The 22,009-nt window shown below is 41.4% G+C and overlaps 3 non-coding genes and 1 pseudogene across 3 annotated transcripts; all 4 read right to left on the minus strand.

Annotated features, from left to right (window-relative positions):
* Positions 1-1,467: 1,467 nt before the first annotated feature.
* Positions 1,468-5,429, minus strand: LOC117149611. Its single transcript, XR_004460407.1, has one exon. It is a non-coding gene; the product is annotated as a large subunit ribosomal RNA (ribosomal RNA).
* A 395-nt stretch (positions 5,430-5,824) lies between these two features.
* On the minus strand, positions 5,825-6,003 carry LOC117149608. The gene has a single exon (XR_004460404.1). It is a non-coding gene; the product is annotated as a 5.8S ribosomal RNA (ribosomal RNA).
* A 686-nt stretch (positions 6,004-6,689) lies between these two features.
* On the minus strand, positions 6,690-8,684 carry LOC117149610. The gene has a single exon (XR_004460406.1). It is a non-coding gene; the product is annotated as a small subunit ribosomal RNA (ribosomal RNA).
* A 10,636-nt stretch (positions 8,685-19,320) lies between these two features.
* On the minus strand, positions 19,321-22,009 carry LOC117149607 (annotated as a pseudogene; the record flags this gene model as incomplete).

Consider the following 22,009-nt stretch of genomic DNA (forward strand, 5'->3'; position numbering starts at 1 on the left):
GCATTTACAACAGCTGCTTCCGGCTAGGGTACTTCCCGGAAGAGTGGAAAAGAGCAGAGGTTATTGTCCTCCTCAAGCCTGGTAAGCCTGAAGCCAATCTCGCCTCCTATCGTCCGATTAGTTTGCTGGCAATCCTCTCCAAAATACTCGAAAGAGTATTTTTGCGCAGAGTATTGCCAGTACTGGATGAGGCTGGTTTGATCCCCGATCACCAGTTTGGCTTCAGGCGCTCCCACGGAACACCAGAGCAATGCCACCGGCTAGTCGAACGGATCCTCGAGGCATTCGAGCAAAAGAAATACTGCTGCGCTGTAATGCTCGACGTGAAGCAGGCATTCGACAGAGTTTGGCATCCTGGACTCCTCCATAAACTCAAATCCTACCTCCCAAGCCCCCATTTTACCCTCCTCAAATCCTACACTGAGGGAAGAGCATTCCAAGTCAGATGCGGAAGTGCAATAAGCCTACCCAGACTGATCAGAGCTGGAGTTCCGCAAGGCAGTGTGCTCGGACCAATACTGTACACCCTTTACACCGCAGACCTTCCCATAATCCCCTCCAGGAACCTAACTATAGCGACTTATGCAGATGACACGGCTTTCCTCGCCTCCTCATCCGACCCACGAGAAGCCTCCGAAACAATCCAAAGGCAAATGGACGCGCTACATCCCTGGCTCAGCAGGTGGAACATCGTAGTGAACGCGGAAAAATCTACCCAAACAACATTTGCACTAAGGAGAGGAGACTGCCCACCGGTCACGCTAAACGGAGTCATCATTCCCAACGCACCCGCACCCAAGTACCTAGGACTTACCCTGGACCGCAGGCTCACTTGGCGTCCCCACATCGTCAGCAAACGCATACAGGCCGATGCGCGTCTGAGGCAGATGCATTGGCTTATTGGGAGAGGGTCCAAGCTAAGGCAGAACCACAAAATCCTGGTGTACAAGGCAATTCTCAAGCCCATCTGGACCTACGGGATACAGCTATGGGGCACGGCAAGCCACACGAATCGCCTGCGTATACAGCGGTTCCAGAATAGGTGCTTGAGAATTGCCTGTAATGCGCATCCCTACCACGAGAATGTCGCCATACATAGGGAACTTGGAATCCCACAAGTCGCTGATGAAATCTCCAGGCTCAGCGAGAGATACCTGAAAAGGCTCGAAAACCACCCTAACCACCTCGCCACCAACCTGTTAGACAATAGCCAAACAAGCAGACGTCTCATGAGGAGACACCCTCTCGATCTTCCACAACAATAGACAACACATATAAAACCCGCCACAAATACATGTACAATAGTATCCCTTAAGCTAATGTTCCCCCGCAAAACCATTTAATTATTGTCCACTAGGACAGATTTTAAATAAATAAACGCACGCTAAAAAAAAAAAAAAAAAAAAAAAAAAAAAACTAAATTGATGACGAGGTGTTTGTTTGGCTACAGGAAAAATCATTTATTTATCGAATCATCAAGCAAAGGATAAGCTTCAGTGGATCGCAGTATGGCAGCTGCTCAACCACTTACAACACCTTGCCTGTTACAAAAGTCGTTTACAATTGATTCTAGGCTTTGTCATTGTATTAAATAATGCTTTTATATGTAACTAGCGCGGCATCAGGTGATCGAAGATCCTCCTAATTTACTATGTTACAAATTACATTGGCATCACATCCATTGTCGTTTATAAAATAAATTATAAACTTTAAATGGTTTAGAAGCCATACAATGCAAATTGCCCCTTATTTATCATTGCAGTCCAGCACGGATACGACCTTAGAGGCGTTCAGGCATAATCCAACGGACGTAGCGTCATACCACTGTTCGCTCGAACAAGTATTGTGCCATTGGTCCGTACCTGCGGTTCCTCTCGTACTACGCAGGAATGCTGTCGCAACAACGTTTTGTCATTAGTAGGGTAAAACTAACCTGTCTCACGACGGTCTAAACCCAGCTCACGTTCCCTTGCATGGGTGAACAATCCAACGCTTGGTGAATTTTGCTTCACAATGATAGGAAGAGCCGACATCGAAGGATCAAAAAGCGACGTCGCTATGAACGCTTGGCCGCCACAAGCCAGTTATCCCTATGGTAACTTTTCTGACACCTCTTGTTAAAAACTCTTTAAACCAAAAGGATCGATAGGCCGAGCTTTTGCTGTCCCTGTGTGTACTGAACACCGAGATCAAGTCAGCATTTGCCCTTTTGCTCTATGTGTGGTTTCTGTCCGCACTGAGCTGGCCTTGGGACACCTCCGTTATTATTTGAGAGATGTACCGCCCCAGTCAAACTCCCTACCTGGCAATGTCCTTGAATTGGATCATACCTGAGTAATTGGAGTTATACCAAATTTTCAAATCAAAAATACATAAATGCATCGTTTTATTAAAGAATTTGTTTGCGATTATATAACAAACTCGTGATACTTTGATCAAGAAGCTTGCATCAAAACCCAATACCATAAGATATAATAAATATATCCGTATAATGGCTAGGAAATGATACACGTTCCATTTAATCAAGTAAGTAAGGAAACAATAAGAGTAGTGGTATTTCATTGACGATACCAAACCGAGGTCTAATATCTCCCACTTATTCTACACCTCTTATGTCTCCTTACACTGCCAGATTAGAGTCAAGCTCAAAAGGGTCTTCTTTCCCCGCTAATTATTCCAAGCCCGTTCCCTTGGCTGTGGTTTCGCTAGATAGTAGATAGGGACAGTAGGAATCTCGTTAATCCATTCATGCGCGTCACTAATTAGATGACGAGGCATTTGGCTACCTTAAGAGAGTCATAGTTACTCCCGCCGTTGACCCGCGCTTACTTGAATTTCTTCACTTTGACATTCAGAGCACTGGGCAGAAATCACATTGTGTCAACACCCGCTAGGGCCATCACAATGCTTTGTTTTAATTAGACAGTCGGATTCCCCAAGTCCGTGCCAGTTCTGAATTGATTGTTAATTGATAATCGTTATAATTGATAAGAACTAATTGGTTTAACCCAAATAGTATTCTTAAAAATTTTAGCAAGAAAGTTCCACAATTGGCTACGTAACTAAACTATCCGGGGAACAAGTAACTAACATAAATGCTAGAAACTCTATTTACCCAGAACGAGCACATAAACCATGTTATTGTTTCCCAATCAAGCCCGACTATCTCAATCTTCAGAGCCAATCCTTATCCCGAAGTTACGGATCTAATTTGCCGACTTCCCTTACCTACATTATTCTATCGACTAGAGACTCTTCACCTTGGAGACCAGCTGCGGATATTGGTACGGCCTGTTGAGAAGTTTGCGTGTCCCCACCATAAATTTTCAAGGTCCGAGGAGAAAATATCGACACAACAGTATATGTCATGCTCTTCTAGCCCATCTACCATATCTCTCTGCGAAAGACTTCCATGGTAGTACGGCTATAAAACAGAAAAGAAAACTCTTCCGATATCTCTCGACGGCTTCTTTATGGTCGTTCCTGTTGCCAGGATGAGCACGAGGCCCATATTTAATAACAAACGGATACTCAACAGGTTACGGAATTGGAACCGTATTCCCTTTCGTTCAAAATTATTCAAGTGTATTATATTCGCTTTGTTTATATAGTTAGGCATTTTTGTTTTACTTGAAAATTTTCGGCTTTCGCCTTGAACTTAGGACCGACTAACTCGTGATCAACCACTGTTCACACGAAACCCTTCTCCACTTCAGTCCTCCAAGGTCTCATTCGATTATTTGCTACTACCACCAAGATCTGTACCAATGGCAGCTCCATGCAGGCTTACGCCAAACACTTCTACGCATACCATTGTACCTTCCTACTCACTAAAGTTTCAAAATTTATATCACAAGTAATATAAATCATCTACTTTAGCGGTAATGTATAGGTATACAACTTAAGCGCCATCCATTTTAAGGGCTAGTTGCTTCGGCAGGTGAGTTGTTACACACTCCTTAGCGGATTTCGACTTCCATGATCACCGTCCTGCTGTTTTAAGCAACCAACGCCTTTCATGGTATCTGCATGAGTTGTTAATTTGGGCACCGTAACATTACGTTTGGTTCATCCCACAGCGCCAGTTCTGCTTACCAAAAGTGGCCCACTGGGCACATTATATCATAACCTTGAACTTCATATCAAGAAAGTTAAGGTTCTTACCCATTTAAAGTTTGAGAATAGGTTAAGATCGTTTCGACCCTAAGGCCTCTAATCATTCGCTTTACCAGATAAGATTATTTTATATAATATTAAAATGCACCAGCTATCCTGAGGGAAACTTCGGAAGGAACCAGCTACTAGATGGTTCGATTGGTCTTTCGCCCCTATACTCAATTCTGACAATCGATTTGCACGTCAGAACTGTTTCGGTCTTCCATCAGGGTTTCCCCTGACTTCAACCTGATCAAGTATAGTTCACCATCTTTCGGGTCACAGCATATATGCTCAAGGTACGTTCCAGTTAGAGGCATAAATAATATAAATATACATTATACATAACTATATAGAACGCCCCGGGATTGTGTTAATTAGCTATAAATAGCTAAAAAACTAATCCCATTATTAGTCAAGTTAATTACGCTATTAGGTTTACATCCCAATAACTTGCACATATGTTAGACTCCTTGGTCCGTGTTTCAAGACGGGTCCCGAAGGTATCCTGAATCTTTCGCATTGTTAATCATACAAGAGCATATAATAAACACAAAAATCAATGATAATTATGCCATTATATAATTCCGAAAAATTAACGCTCTGTAATAATATAAATCTATCAGCACTTTATCAAATTAATAACATTTATTCTGTGTTAAAATGCAAGCAATTTAATTGGAATAAACTATAAGTTATATTTTATGATAAATTTGGGATATGCTAATAGATTACAATGTCCTTATATGGAAAAAATGCACATTATTCTTAATAATATTATTTAAATATTACAATTTTAATGATGAATTTTCCATAACGGATATTCAGGTTCATCGGGCTTAACCTCTAAGCAGTTTCACGTACTGTTTAACTCTCTATTCAGAGTTCTTTTCAACTTTCCCTCACGGTACTTGTTTACTATCGGTCTCATGGTTATATTTAGTTTTAGATGGAGTTTACCACCCACTTAGTGCTGCACTATCAAGCAACACGACTCTTTGGAAACATCATCTAGTAATCATTAACGTTATACGGGCCTGGCACCCTCTATGGGTAAATGGCCTCATTTAAGAAGGACTTAAATCATTAATTTCTCATACTAGAATATTGACGCTCCATACACTGCATCTCACATTTGCCATATAGACAAAGTGACTTAGTGCTGAACTGTTTTCTTTTCGCTCGCCGCTACTAAGAAAATCCTTGTTAGTTTCTTTTCCTCCCCTAATTAATATGCTTAAATTCAGGGGGTAGTCCCATATGAGTTGAGGTTGTATATATAACTATTTTTTGCCATAAATTCTTTATATATAAATGATAAAACAATCAATTAAATTCGTTATAAATAGTTCCAATAGTTCTTGTAAGCAAAGTTATTTTTTATCCATTTAACGAACCAACGAAGAATAATAACAAAACCAAGATTTTTCTTTTTCCGAATCATTAATAAGAGACAATTCTAGATGAAAAATATTTCAATTTTTTATGCTAGACATTTCTCAGTATTATTTGATTGAAAAAGAAAATATTTCTCTTCGTTTTTCACATTCAAATGTGAGATAATGTTTTTCATTTCTTTTTTAATATTATGAATAAAATCATTATTTAATCCAATAATATACCATATGCTTATAAAAAATTTATAAACAACTTAATTAGCATAGTCTTACAACCCTCAACCATATGTAGTCCAAGCAGCACTATAAAATTAATTAAAGTACATAACAGCATGGACTGCGATATGCGTTCAAAATGTCGATGTTCATGTGTCCTGCAGTTCACACGATGACGCACAGTTTGCTGCGTTCTTCATCGACCCATGAGCCGAGTGATCCACCGCTTAGAGTTTTATAATTCATTTTTATATAATATCAATATTGTTTTTATTGAAAGAAATTAAAAATACACCATTTTACTGGCATATATCAATTCCTTCAATAAATTTATTTTTATACCTAAAAATAAATGTTGCGATATGTCTTAGTTTCATATAAGCATTATGTATCATAAAAATCTGGTTATGGTTTGCTATTTTGGGTGACACATACTGCAAAATTTATATAAAACATTAACCTGATGGATGACAGGTACAAACATTGTATATTTTAGGTTGTTGCATTAGCCAACGTATGCTCATAACATAGATGAACAATACATATTCGCAACGCGTGTATATTATGGTCCATATACACACACACTTATTTTGAATACCACATTCAAAATTATTTTAATTTTAATTCGACTTCTACTTTCAAATTTTGTTCAGTTTCTTCGATTTCCATTTTCGAGAATTTGTTTTTATAGGAAACGCCATTGTTGTAGTAGGTACTGCCACAAATACGCACAACAACATTAATAATGTTAAAGTCTTTTTATGAGGTTGCCAAGCCCCACATATAAAATAAAAGCCATCTTCATTTTATTTTGACTTTAACTTTTGATTCCGTGGAATCATTTTGTAATATTTTTATTTTGGTAAATTGTATTTATTTGTATTATAACAAATGTTTATTAACGATAAGGATATTATACAATAATGATCCTTCCGCAGGTTCACCTACGGAAACCTTGTTACGACTTTTACTTCCTCTAAATAATCAAGTTCGGTCAACTTTTGCGAAACAACCGTAACACGCAAGGCGTCACAGTGATCACGTCCGGAGACCTCACTAAATAATTCAATCGGTAGTAGCGACGGGCGGTGTGTACAAAGGGCAGGGACGTAATCAATGCGAGTTAATGACTCACACTTACTGGGAATTCCAAGTTCATGTGAACAGTTTCAGTTCACAATCCCAAGCATGAAAGTGGTTCAGCGGTTTACCCGGACCTCTCGGTCTAGGAAATACACGTTGATACTTTCATTGTAGCGCGCGTGCAGCCCAGGACATCTAAGGGCATCACAGACCTGTTATTGCTCAATCTCATTATTGCTAGACGCAATTTGTCCATTTAAGAAGCTAGTGTCCTTATAATGGGACAAACCAACAGGTACGGCTCCACTTACATAAACACATTCAAACACAATAAACATTTTACTGCCACCATGAATGAAGGCTACATAAGCTTCAGCACCATAATCCTGAAGATATCTATTTAATATATTTGAGTCTCGTTCGTTATCGGAATTAACCAGACAAATCACTCCACGAACTAAGAACGGCCATGCACCACCACCCATAGATTCGAGAAAGAGCTATCAATCTGTCTTACACACTTATGTTCGGACCTGGTAAGTTTTCCCGTGTTGAGTCAAATTAAGCCGCAGGCTCCACTCCTGGTGGTGCCCTTCCGTCAATTCCTTTAAGTTTCAGCTTTGCAACCATACTTCCCCCGGAGCCCAAAAGCTTTGGTTTCCCGGGAAGCGACTGAGAGAGCCATAAAAGTAGCTACACCCAATTGCTAGCTGGCATCGTTTATGGTTAGAACTAGGGCGGTATCTGATCGCCTTCGAACCTCTAACTTTCGTTCTTGATTAATGAAAACATCTTTGGCAAATGCTTTCGCTTAAGTTAGTCTTACGACGGTCCAAGAATTTCACCTCTCGCGTCGTAATACTAATGCCCCCAAACTGCTTCTATTAATCATTACCTCTTGATCTGAAAACCAATGAAAGCAGAACAGAGGTCTTATTTCATTATCCCATGCACAGAATATTCAGGCATTTGAAGCCTGCTTTAAGCACTCTAATTTGTTCAAAGTAATAGTACCGGCCCACAATAACACTCGTTTAAGAGCACTAGTGCAGGTTTTTAAATAGGAGGAACATATGAAAAAATACAAGTATTTAATCACATATAAGAACTCCACCGGTAATACGCTTACATACATAAAGGTATAGTACTAACCACAATTGTAAGTTGTACTACCCGTATGAAGCACAAGTTCAACTACGAACGTTTTAACCGCAACAACTTTAATATACGCTATTGGAGCTGGAATTACCGCGGCTGCTGGCACCAGACTTGCCCTCCAATTGGTCCTTGTTAAAGGATTTAAAGTGTACTCATTCCAATTACAGGGCCTCGGATATGAGTCCTGTATTGTTATTTTTCGTCACTACCTCCCCGAGCTGGGAGTGGGTAATTTACGCGCCTGCTGCCTTCCTTAGATGTGGTAGCCGTTTCTCAGGCTCCCTCTCCGGAATCGAACCCTGATTCCCCGTTACCCGTTGCAACCATGGTAGTCCTAGATACTACCATCAAAAGTTGATAGGGCAGACATTTGAAAGATCTGTCGTCGGTACAAGACCATACGATCTGCATGTTATCTAGAGTTCAACCAATATAACGATCTTGCGATCGCTTGGTTTTAGCCTAATAAAAGCACATGTCCCATAAGGTTCATGTTTTAATTGCATGTATTAGCTCTAGAATTACCACAGTTATCCAAGTAACTGTTAACGATCTAAGGAACCATAACTGATATAATGAGCCTTTTGCGGTTTCACTTTTAATTCGTGTGTACTTAGACATGCATGGCTTAATCTTTGAGACAAGCATATAACTACTGGCAGGATCAACCAGAATAATGTTTTTCCTTCATATTCCATTCATATATTTTGAATCGAAATAAGCAATATAATAGATATATAGATATATAGATTTTTCACTTTATATAATTCCATGATTTTTATTATATTGAATAAAATTCAATATTTCGCCTTTGGGTAAAATTTTAAATATATAAGTAAAAAAATCCATTCGATTACGGCCATTTTTATATAGCATTCGTAATCCATATTTTCATTTTTAATTTATACTTGTTTTACCAATATAACAAGAATTTCATCTAATTATTGTAATATATATATTTCTATAATTTTATCTTTTTATACATACATATTTCATTATAAAATATCATTTTATTTCCAACATACATAATTATTGTATCCACACATGTACAATTTTTGTTTAACCAATATAAATATTAAGTTAAATCATTTGCATTTTGAAGATAAATTTAAAATTTATCTCTTTTCATATATATCTCTGGTAATATATAACATAAAACCAAGCGCATATGATAATATTTCCACATTTAATATATAATTTTATATTTCTTTCATAAGAATCCATATTTGTATTATACCGTAACGATATAATAATCCAACTATACGGCAGGTAATAAATTAATATTTGCCTGCCTCCAAAAATTAACGATAATATATGGAAACGATTTGTTATTCTATATATAATAGAAACTTGACTTTTGTTTCAACGATATTATCTATAAAGCGTATATTCCTATTATCCGCGGAGCCAAGTCCCGTGTTCTATAGAACTGAGAAACAAATTTGTACGGATAATAATATACTTTATTGTATGTAACCAATATAAACATAATCCGAAATAAATATTTCGAATAATGCGGGAGGTCGGCAACCACTGCCTACCTATAGTAGTTTTTGAACCCGCTGTCCTCAAAGCGGGTATTTTCAATTCCGTTTGCCACCCAACATACGGGCTATTCTCTTATATATTAAGAGATTATAGGAACATTTCATTTTTTTTCCATTATTCATATATAATATGATTATTTTTTCCCTTATACATATAATAATTAATCATTTTCATATGTATATTATTTAATTTACTCATATTATTGCCAAAATCATATGAATACATAAGTTTTGAACAATATGAGAGGTCGGCAACCACTGCCTACCTATAGTAGTTTTTGAACCCTCTGTCGTAATTCCGGTCGTTTACACTACTATACCCTCTCACTATAATGGCTTTTCTCTATAATACTAAGAGAATGTGGGATATTTTCAGCATTTTTTCCCTTATACATATAATAATTAATCATTTTCATATGTATATTATTTAATTTACTCATATTATTGCCAAAATCATATGAATACATAAGTTTTGAACAATATGAGAGGTCGGCAACCACTGCCTACCTATAGTAGTTTTTGAACCCTCTGTCGTAATTCCGGTCGTTTACACTACTATACCCTCTCACTATAATGGCTTTTCTCTATAATACTAAGAGAATGTGGGATATTTTCAGCATTTTTTCCCTTATACATATAATAATTAATCATTTTCATATGTATATTATTTAATTTACTCATATTATTGCCAAAATCATATGAATACATAAGTTTTGAACAATATGAGAGGTCGGCAACCACTGCCTACCTATAGTAGTTTTTGAACCCTCTGTCGTAATTCCGGTCGTTTACACTACTATACCCTCTCACTATAATGGCTTTTCTCTATAATACTAAGAGAATGTGGGATATTTTCAGCATTTTTTCCCTTATACATATAATAATTAATCATTTTCATATGTATATTATTTAATTTACTCATATTATTGCCAAAATCATATGAATACATAAGTTTTGAACAATATGAGAGGTCGGCAACCACTGCCTACCTATAGTAGTTTTTGAACCCTCTGTCGTAATTCCGGTCGTTTACACTACTATACCCTCTCACTATAATGGCTTTTCTCTATTATACTAAGAGAATGTGGGATATTTTCAGCATTTTTTCCCTTATACATATAATAATTAATAATTTTCATATGTATATTATTTAATTTACTCATATAATTGCCAAAATCATATGAATACATAAGTTTTGAACAATATGAGAGGTCGGCAACCACTGCCTACCTATAGTAGTTTTTGAACCCTCTGTCGTAATTCCGGTCGTTTACACTACTATACCCTCTCACTATAATGGCTTTTCTCTATAATACTAAGAGAATGTGGGAATATTTCAGCATTTTTTCCCCTATACATATAATAATTAATAATTTTCATATGTATATTATTTAATTTACTCATATAATTGCCAAAATCATATGAATACATAAGTTTTGAACAATATGAGAGGTCGGCAACCACTGCCTACCTATAGTAGTTTTTGAACCCTCTGTCGTAATTCCGGTCGTTTACACTACTATACCCTCTCACTATAATGGCTTTTCTCTATAATACTAAGAGAATGTGGGAATATTTCAGCATTTTTTCCCCTATACATATAATAATTAATAATTTTCATATGTATATTATTTAATTTACTCATATAATTGCCAAAATCATATAAATACATAAGTTTTGAACAATATCAGAGGTCAGCAACGGTCTTTCCTCTATAATACTAAGATAATATGGGAATATTTTCAGCATTTTTTCCCTTATACATTTATACATATAATAATTAATCATTTTCATATGTATATTATTTAATTTACTCATATTATTGCCAAAATCATATAAATACATAAGTTTTGAACAATATCAGAGGTCAGCAACGGTCTTTCCTCTATAATACTAAGATAATGTGGGAATATTTCATCATTTTTTCCTTTATACATTTATACATATAATATTTAATCATTTTATATGTATATTATTTAATTTACTCATATAATTGCCAAAATCATATAAATACATAAGTTTTGAACAATATCAGAGGTCGGCAACGGTCTTTCCTCTATAATACTAAGATAATATGGGAATATTTCAGCATTTTTTCCCTTATACATATAATAATTAATCATTTTCATATGTATATTATTTAATTTACTCGTATAATTGCCAAAATCCTATGAAGACATAAGAGAATACAATATGAGAGGTCGGCGCAACCATAATATAGTAGTTGATGACGAGGTGTTTGGCAACTTGATACAATTCTTTAAAAAGTCTTTATATTAATTATATGATAGGGACAATATCATATGCGTCACTAAATTGATGACGAGGTGTTTGGCAACGTGACACAAATCATTAAAGTCTTTATATTAATTATATGATAGAGACAATATCATATGCGTCACTAAATTGATGACGAGGTATTTGGCAACTTGATAGAATTCTTTAAAGTCTTTATATCAAAAATTATATGATAGGGACAATATCATATGCGTCACTAAATTGATGACGAGGTGTTTGGCAACTTGACACAATTCATTAAAGTCTTTATATTAATTATATGATAGAGACAATATCATATGCGTCACTAAATTGATGACGAGGTATTTGGCAACTTGATATAATTCTTTAAAGTCTTTATATCAAAATTATATGATAGGGACAATATCATATGCGTCACTAAATTGATGACGAGGTGTTTGGCAACTTGACACAATTCATTAAAGTCTTTATATTAATTATATGATAGGGACAATATCATATGCGTCACTAAATTGATGACGAGGTATTTGGCAACTTGATACAATTCTTTAAAGTTTTATATCAAAAATTATATGATAGGGACAATATCATATGCGTCACTAAATTGATGACGAGGTGTTGGCAACTTGACACAATTCATTAAAGTCTTTATATTAATTATATGATAGGACAATATCATATGCACTAAATGATGACGAGTAAACAAAAAAAAATAAAAAATAATAGGACAATATCATATGCGTCACTAAATTGATGACGAGGTATTTGGCAACTTGATAAATTCTTTAAAGTCTTTATATCAAAAATTATATGATAGGGACAATATCATATGCGTCACTAAATTGATGACGAGGTGTTTGTTTGGCTACAGGAAAAATCATTTATTTATCGAATCATCAAGCAAAGGATAAGCTTCAGTGGATCGCAGTATGGCAGCTGCTCAACCACTTACAACACCTTGCCTGTTACAAAAGTCGTTTACAATTGATTCTAGGCTTTGTCATTGTATTAAATAATGCTTTTATATGTAACTAGCGCGGCATCAGGTGATCGAAGATCCTCCTAATTTACTATGTTACAAATTACATTGGCATCACATCCATTGTCGTTTATAAAATAAATTATAAACTTTAAATGGTTTAGAAGCCATACAATGCAAATTGCCCCTTATTTATCATTGCAGTCCAGCACGGATACGACCTTAGAGGCGTTCAGGCATAATCCAACGGACGTAGCGTCATACCACTGTTCGCTCGAACAAGTATTGTGCCATTGGTCCGTACCTGCGGTTCCTCTCGTACTACGCAGGAATGCTGTCGCAACAACGTTTTGTCATTAGTAGGGTAAAACTAACCTGTCTCACGACGGTCTAAACCCAGCTCACGTTCCCTTGCATGGGTGAACAATCCAACGCTTGGTGAATTTTGCTTCACAATGATAGGAAGAGCCGACATCGAAGGATCAAAAAGCGACGTCGCTATGAACGCTTGGCCGCCACAAGCCAGTTATCCCTATGGTAACTTTTCTGACACCTCTTGTTAAAAACTCTTTAAACCAAAAGGATCGATAGGCCGAGCTTTTGCTGTCCCTGTGTGTACTGAACACCGAGATCAAGTCAGCATTTGCCCTTTTGCTCTATGTGTGGTTTCTGTCCGCACTGAGCTGGCCTTGGGACACCTCCGTTATTATTTGAGAGATGTACCGCCCCAGTCAAACTCCCTACCTGGCAATGTCCTTGAATTGGATCATACCTGAGTAATTGGAGTTATACCAAATTTTCAAATCAAAAATACATAAATGCATCGTTTTATTAAAGAATTTGTTTGCGATTATATAACAAACTCGTGATACTTTGATCAAGAAGCTTGCATCAAAACCCAATACCATAAGATATAATAAATATATCCGTATAATGGCTAGGAAATGATACACGTTCCATTTAATCAAGTAAGTAAGGAAACAATAAGAGTAGTGGTATTTCATTGACGATACCAAACCGAGGTCTAATATCTCCCACTTATTCTACACCTCTTATGTCTCCTTACACTGCCAGATTAGAGTCAAGCTCAAAAGGGTCTTCTTTCCCCGCTAATTATTCCAAGCCCGTTCCCTTGGCTGTGGTTTCGCTAGATAGTAGATAGGGACAACGACGACTTTTCAGATCTCTCCGAACTTGTTTTACGTGGCGTGTTCCACACTGAAGGGATTACAACCACGACACCCTGAACACCCACAAGTGGTGCATGTATCAACATGGTGTATGTGTCTGGATACGCCAGACAAGCGTCCCGGACTAGAAGCTATAGCTATGTACATAGCGACCACCCCGGTAGCAATTCGAGTACTTGCTTGCCGGGCAAGCACTCCCCCTTGCTGAGGAGCGAGATCTACCTAAAATCTCTACTGATCTCTGGGTCACAGCACCCGAGTTTTGCGCAACTAGCACCGTAACTCAAACGTCGAACACGAAGGCTCTACCCGCGATATGGGTACCAACCACAGCCACCACGATACTCCCACCAGGGGGCCTACCTCAATGTGCAGTCTTGGATAGCTGCACAACCCGTGGTACCGAAAGAGAGGCTCGGTGGGCCTCCTCCTTTTGCTCCGACAAGCAGGGTTAGAGGGACCTATGGCTATATTAGTCGCCTCTTACGACAAGCAATAGCGGACTGTGGAAGTATTCTCGCCCGCTAACCACACGGCGAAGTTGTTGGGCTAAACACCCCTCCTCCTACGGAACACTTCGTCCGCAAACACTGCCAGCCGTTGAGTCCTCTGTTGATCTTCCAGGATTCTATCGAAGGTCCAGTTTTCGCCAAGGCGCTGCACTCCAAGTCCATCGAGGTTCCGCAAATCTGCATATAGGGGGCAAGCGCACAATATGTGCATCCAGTCCTCATATGGATCTCCACAAGCGCAAGCAGTGGTATCGCTGAGGGCTCTCCCTTGCAAAAATGCGTTAAACGACCCGTGACCTGTCAGCAGGTAAGACGTCCTCATCGAGAATCCAAATCTTGGATCCCGATAGGCGAGAGTGACATATGGGATGAATTTATGCGTCACCCGTCCTGGTTCGCTGTCATCATCCCATCTGTTCTGCCAACTCTGCAGTAAGCACTCTTCTAGGCGAGTCTTCCTCTGCTTCCAGCTTAGACACGTAGTGTCCTCGTCATATAGCCAGTCGTTCTCCTCCAGCGGGTATCCACGCTTCAGCTTGTATTTGACCGCTAAAAACTTAGCAGCCAAGTCAAGCGGGGGAGCTCCACCAAGTACCTGCAGTGCCACTGTGGACACTGTTCGGCATACCGAAAGGCATCCAAGCAGGATTAGCCTCTGGCAGGAGGCTAGTCGTCTCCGGGCGGCTACTTGCTCGGCGGTGTCATACCATACCGGGGCACCAAACAGCACACAAGGTGCCATGAGTCCGTCATATATGGTCCGCCTGGCTCGAGGACTGAAGCCCCAGTCGGCTCGAAGCACACGCGCCAATGCTCCAACGACTCCGGTCATCCGCTGGCGAAGCGAAGCTATGTGCGTGAGGAATTTCATTCCTTCACTGACCGTGATGCCAAGGTACCGACAGCTACGCACATACGGAAGGTTCGCTCCAGCAAACCTCACCGTAGGCGCACGTCTCAAGGCACCTTTTAGCAGCATTATTACCGTCTTGCTGGTCGAGACGGCAACGCCAACTTCCGCTCCCCACGCTTCTACGATGGACATCAGCTGTGCTCCTTTTTCCTCTAGCATAGCTCGGGAATTTCCCTCGACGAGAAGCAGCAAGTCATCAGCGTATGCACTCAGCTGGCAATACGGCTGGAGACGCTGAAGCAGTACATCCATCAGAATGTCCCAGATAAATGGGCCACTGATTGACCCCTGCGGGCAGCCTCTAGTTACCGGTACTTCCACAGTACCGGAACTGCTTCGGATCACTGCTCTTCGGCCGGAGAAAAAGCTCTGCCACAAGCCCATCTCCCGGCATCCCAAGTCTGCTAGTCGGCGGAGTGCAGCACTCCATTCGACGTTGTCGAATGCTCCTTTGAAGTCCACGAATGTGCCGAGCACGTATTGCGCCGGGCTGGCACAAACACTGCTCTTCACGTGTCTCCAAGCATCCTCCACACATCGTCCTTGGCGAAATCCAAACTGCCATCTGCAGCCTTCCGGAAGAACTTCTCTCACACGATTCACCATGATGGCCTCGAGCACCTTACCAAAGACTGGCAGCAAGCATATTCCTCTATATGAGGAGGGCTCACACTTGTCCTTATCTGGCCCTTTGAGCAGCGAGACAACTCGTGGGCACTTCCACTCAGCGGGAAAGTATCCTAATCGGATGCATCGGGAAAACAACGATGCTAGGTGCTCGGGTATGGCGCGCCAGACTGCCTTGCAGATAGTGCCATTGATGCCGTCCAAGCCGGGAGAGCGCCTGCTCTTCAACCGGGCAACACATGCATCAACCTCGAATTCTTCGAGGGCCGGTGGGACTTCCTCCGCGATGGCAGTCGGTGCTTCGGACTCCGCAACTGGGAAGAAATTGCGGAGGAGCACTCGTGCACAGTCACCCCAATCAGTGATGAGCTCGCCATTCACGCGGAGGCACCCAATCTCCGTGCACTTTCTGCGGCCTCGGCAAATCTTGTAGACGCGCCCCCATGGGTCGTCGGCATGATCTCCCACGAAGCGTTTCCAGTCATCCATTTTCGCCCTCCCAATGAGCTTCTTGTAGTTTGCTGAGGCCCGCCTCAGCTCGACCACTACACGCTCTATAGCGGCACCGTCATCACGACGCCTTCCATCTTGGAGTAGGCGACGAAGTCTCCGGACTTCGCGCCTTGCAGCGCAGAGGTCGGCAGTCCACCAACGTGCTCTCCTGTTGGGCGATCGAATTGACTTTCTTCCCAGCGCAATATCACATACATTATGTACTATACTGCGCAGGGTCGAAACTTGCTGGTCCAACGGCGACTCTGAGAAGTTTTCCGGAAGTTCGGCTGCTCTACTCACCATTTCCTCCTTGAACAATCGCCAACGTGCATTGGAGAAGTTCCAGGACGGCACAGGAGCTATGCTCTCAACTGCGCGCGCGGTAGTTGGTTCGGCCACAACAGTAATGATGTTGTGGTCACTCAATTCCCACTCGTCCACTCTCCACTCATATGTGGCCCACATAGATGCTGCCTCATTGACGATTGTCACGTCGATATCGCTAGTAGCTCTGTGATTGTCGAACGTGTACACCTCTGTTGACTGGTTTAGGGCGGCGACTCTTGCCTCCAGCATCCACTCTGACAGCAGCTCACCCCGTCTGTAGTTAGCTTGCCCCTCGGCATGACGAGAGAGTTTGCTAAGCCACATGGGGGACACTGCATTCGCGTCGAGGCCCAGGATTGCGGGGGTTCTGCTGGCCTGCAGCAGGACCGCATCCATGTACCGGAGGTACGGTTCCAGAGGTGCATCGAACTGGCAGTATGCGGCGCAAAGGAAGATTGAGCCAAAGCTCCCTTTAACGACCAGACATACGCCATAATCCGTGGTGAGGGTCTCCACTGGCATACAGATGGCTTCCTGTTGATCTACTAGGATGGCTGCCTTCCCTCGCCGATCGGTGAAAATTCTCATTCCTTCAGGCAGCACATCCATTCCGTCCCCGCCGAGATACGGCTCCTGCACCAGCGCGAACATAGACTCCGATCTCCTGAGTCGGACTCCGAGCTCGATGGTCGCAGCTCTGCCTCGGCCACAGTTCGCTTGGATGAAGCTAAACATTAATGTCTAGCTTGCACCCTCGCCAGCAACGCCCCGTATATCGGGCACACGTTCGAGAGCATGTAATGCCCCGAGGGTTGCCCTCTGTGACGGCAGTTCCGGCAGTCCACCGGGTTTTGGCACTTTGCCGCGGTGTGGCCTTGTTGCCCGCACTGGCGGCAGACATTGTCCTTCTGCCGGCATTCGCTGACCTTGTGGTCGAAACCCACGCATCTGTGGCAGGCGTATGTGCGGACCTGTGCTCGGCATCGGAATGAGAACCACTTGATGTAGACACGACCTACATCAAGCTTCGCCATCGCGCGGTCGTCTACCTCTAGCGTTACATTTACTGTGGCGCCGTCGGTTACCGACCACGCCTTGGTCACCAGGTGCACGGACTTCTTAAATTGGGACATAGTCATATCGCTGTCGAAGTTATTTCCATGCAGCTCCTGCATGAATTCCTCAGGGCCGATAGCTGTGTCGACGTCATAGACGACGACCTTCGGCTTCTCGGCCGCATTCCGTGCCACATTTAGCCCAACTTCAGCGAACCTCTTTGATGCTACCACCTTCTGCAGCTCTCCAACTGAAGGAGTACGAATGATCGCACCACCACCTCGACGGAGCTCACGTACCTCATGTACTCTGACTCCGAGGGAGGGTGCAACCATCGTTCGCACCTTTTCCGCTATAGCTTTCCCCGATAGCGCAGGGTCGTCGCACTTCACCACCGCTGACCACGTCTCGCGAACCTTGGTGGTCCGCGGGGCAGCGATGGGTGCAACCTGTGGCATCTGGGGAGCATTGGCGGCCGTATTCTTTAACGGATTCGACGACGGCGGCGGCGGTGGCGGCATAGCGAGCCGCGTCTCCAGTTCTCCACACCGGAGCATTAACGCCAGCACCAGCTCATCGTAGCGGCTGATAGCATACGAGAGCTCTTCCGTGTCCACTTCTCCTAGGCTGCGGAAGCTGCTTCTCACCATGCGCTGGGTGGCCGACAGCTCTGCCATCATGGCTGCTTGCCCAGCACGGGCGGCAGCGGTAGCGGCGGTGGCAGTGGTGGCAACAATTTTAGCAGCAGTGGAAACGGCGGAGGCAGCAGTGTGGTCGGCAGCAGGGGCAGCAGTAGGATCAACAGCGGTGGCAGCAGCGTGGGGGGGGCAGCATCGATGGCAGCGTTTGCCGTAGCCGCCCGGGCGTCCTCCAGCGACGAAAACGCCTCCTCAAGTACACCAACGGGTTCTGGCACTCCATTCGACGCCAGGGCAACCAATTTCGCCTGCGTCGGCGCCGAGCTCTTAGAGGCCAGATGGCTTCTGCGCCTGCCTCGTCTGGATTTCCTCGAGGCACTACATCCGCTCAAGGCACTCGCGCTGCTGTCGCTCTCGGTCGGCATAACTCCGATGGTGGCTCCTCCTACCGTCGACGCCAGCAACCGTATGCTCGTTTGCTCATGACAAAAGGTAGATGCTCTAGAGCTCCACCTATCGGTAGCGTCTGGTAGCACTAAACTGTCCCTAGACACAAACCCTAGCAGTGACTGCCACCAATAAGCTTTTTGACAGCTGCTCAAAAAGCTTACTCGAAAAACTTACTCGTAAGCTCGCCTCGCAGCACGTGCGGAGTGGAAAATTTCCAATAGTTTATTGTTAATAATTTCCAAACCGCTTGTTTTTAACACTCGACAATTTTCACTCGACTTCCGCGGAGCACTAAATCACCGATTTAATTACTTTCCAACAAGGAAAACTTAGTTATTCGCAATCTGTACACGAGCGCAACGAAAACACGTCCGTCGTTAATCCATTCATGCGCGTCACTAATTAGATGACGAGGCATTTGGCTACCTTAAGAGAGTCATAGTTACTCCCGCCGTTGACCCGCGCTTACTTGAATTTCTTCACTTTGACATTCAGAGCACTGGGCAGAAATCACATTGTGTCAACACCCGCTAGGGCCATCACAATGCTTTGTTTTAATTAGACAGTCGGATTCCCCAAGTCCGTGCCAGTTCTGAATTGATTGTTAATTGATAATCGTTATAATTGATAAGAACTAATTGGTTTAACCCAAATAGTATTCTTAAAAATTTTAGCAAGAAAGTTCCACAATTGGCTACGTAACTAAACTATCCGGGGAACAAGTAACTAACATAAATGCTAGAAACTCTATTTACCCAGAACGAGCACATAAACCATGTTATTGTTTCCCAATCAAGCCCGACTATCTCAATCTTCAGAGCCAATCCTTATCCCGAAGTTACGGATCTAATTTGCCGACTTCCCTTACCTACATTATTCTATCGACTAGAGACTCTTCACCTTGGAGACCAGCTGCGGATATTGGTACGGCCTGTTGAGAAGTTTGCGTGTCCCCACCATAAATTTTCAAGGTCCGAGGAGAAAATATCGACACAAACAGTATATGTCATGCTCTTCTAGCCCATCTACCATATCTCTCTGCGAAAGACTTCCATGGTAGTACGGCTATAAAACAGAAAAGAAACTCTTCCGATATCTCTCGACGGCTTCTTTATGGTCGTTCCTGTTGCCAGGATGAGCACGAGGCCCATATTTAATAACAAACGGATACTCAACAGGTTACGGAATTGGAACCGTATTCCCTTTCGTTCAAAATTATTCAAGTGTATTATATTCGCTTTGTTTATATAGTTAGGCATTTTTGTTTTACTTGAAAATTTTCGGCTTTCGCCTTGAACTTAGGACCGACTAACTCGTGATCAACCACTGTTCACACGAAACCCTTCTCCACTTCAGTCCTCCAAGGTCTCATTCGATTATTTGCTACTACCACCAAGATCTGTACCAATGGCAGCTCCATGCAGGCTTACGCCAAACACTTCTACGCATACCATTGTACCTTCCTACTCACTAAAGTTTCAAAATTTATATCACAAGTAATATAAATCATCTACTTTAGCGGTAATGTATAGGTATACAACTTAAGCGCCATCCATTTTAAGGCTAGTTGCTTCGGCAGGTGAGTTGTTACACACTCCTTAGCGGATTTCGACTTCCATGATCACCGTCCTGCTGTTTTAAGCAACCAACGCCTTTCATGGTATCTGCATGAGTTGTTAATTTGGGCACCGTAACATTACGTTTGGTTCATCCCACAGCGCCAGTTCTGCTTACCAAAAGTGGCCCACTGGGCACATTATATCATAACCTTGAACTTCATATCAAGAAAGTTAAGGTTCTTACCCATTTAAAGTTTGAGAATAGGTTAAGGATCGTTTCGACCCTAAGGCCTCTAATCATTCGCTTTACCAGATAAGATTATTTTATATAATATTAAAATGCACCAGCTATCCTGAGGGAAACTTCGGAAGGAACCAGCTACTAGATGGTTCGATTGGTCTTTCGCCCCTATACTCAATTCTGACAATCGATTTGCACGTCAGAACTGTTTCGGTCTTCCATCAGGGTTTCCCCTGACTTCAACCTGATCAAGTATAGTTCACCATCTTTCGGGTTCACAGCATATATGCTCAAGGTACGTTCCAGTTAGAGGCATAAATAATATAAATATACATTATACATAACTATATAGAACGCCCCGGGATTGTGTTAATTAGCTATAAATAGCTAAAAAACTAATCCCATTATTAGTCAAGTTAATTACGCTATTAGGTTTACATCCCAATAACTTGCACATATGTTAGACTCCTTGGTCCGTGTTTCAAGACGGGTCCCGAAGGTATCCTGAATCTTTCGCATTGTTAATCATACAAGAGCATATAATAAACACAAAAATCAATGATAATTATGCCATTATATAATTCCGAAAAATTAACGCTCTGTAATAATATAAATCTATCAGCACTTTATCAAATTAATAACATTTATTCTGTGTTAAAATGCAAGCAATTTAATTGGAATAAACTATAAGTTTATTTTATGATAAATTTGGGATATGCTAATAGATTACAATGTCCTTATATGGAAAAATGCACATTATTCTTAATAATATTATTTAAATATTACAATTTTAATGATGAATTTTCCATAACGGATATTCAGGTTCATCGGGCTTAACCTCTAAGCAGTTTCACGTACTGTTTAACTCTCTATTCAGAGTTCTTTTTCAACTTTCCCTCACGGTACTTGTTTACTATCGGTCTCATGGTTATATTTTAGTTTTAGATGGAGTTTACCACCCACTTAGTGCTGCACTATCAAGCAACACGACTCTTTGGAAACATCATCTAGTAATCATTAACGTTATACGGGCCTGGCACCCTCTATGGGTAAATGGCCTCATTTAAGAAGGACTTAAATCATTAATTTCTCATACTAGAATATTGACGCTCCATACACTGCATCTCACATTTGCCATATAGACAAAGTGACTTAGTGCTGAACTGTTTTCTTTCGCTCGCCGCTACTAAGAAAATCCTTGTTAGTT

Source organism: Drosophila mauritiana, unplaced genomic scaffold (assembly GCF_004382145.1).
Source record: "Drosophila mauritiana strain mau12 unplaced genomic scaffold, ASM438214v1 U_258, whole genome shotgun sequence".
NCBI classification, from domain to species: domain Eukaryota; kingdom Metazoa; phylum Arthropoda; class Insecta; order Diptera; family Drosophilidae; genus Drosophila; species Drosophila mauritiana.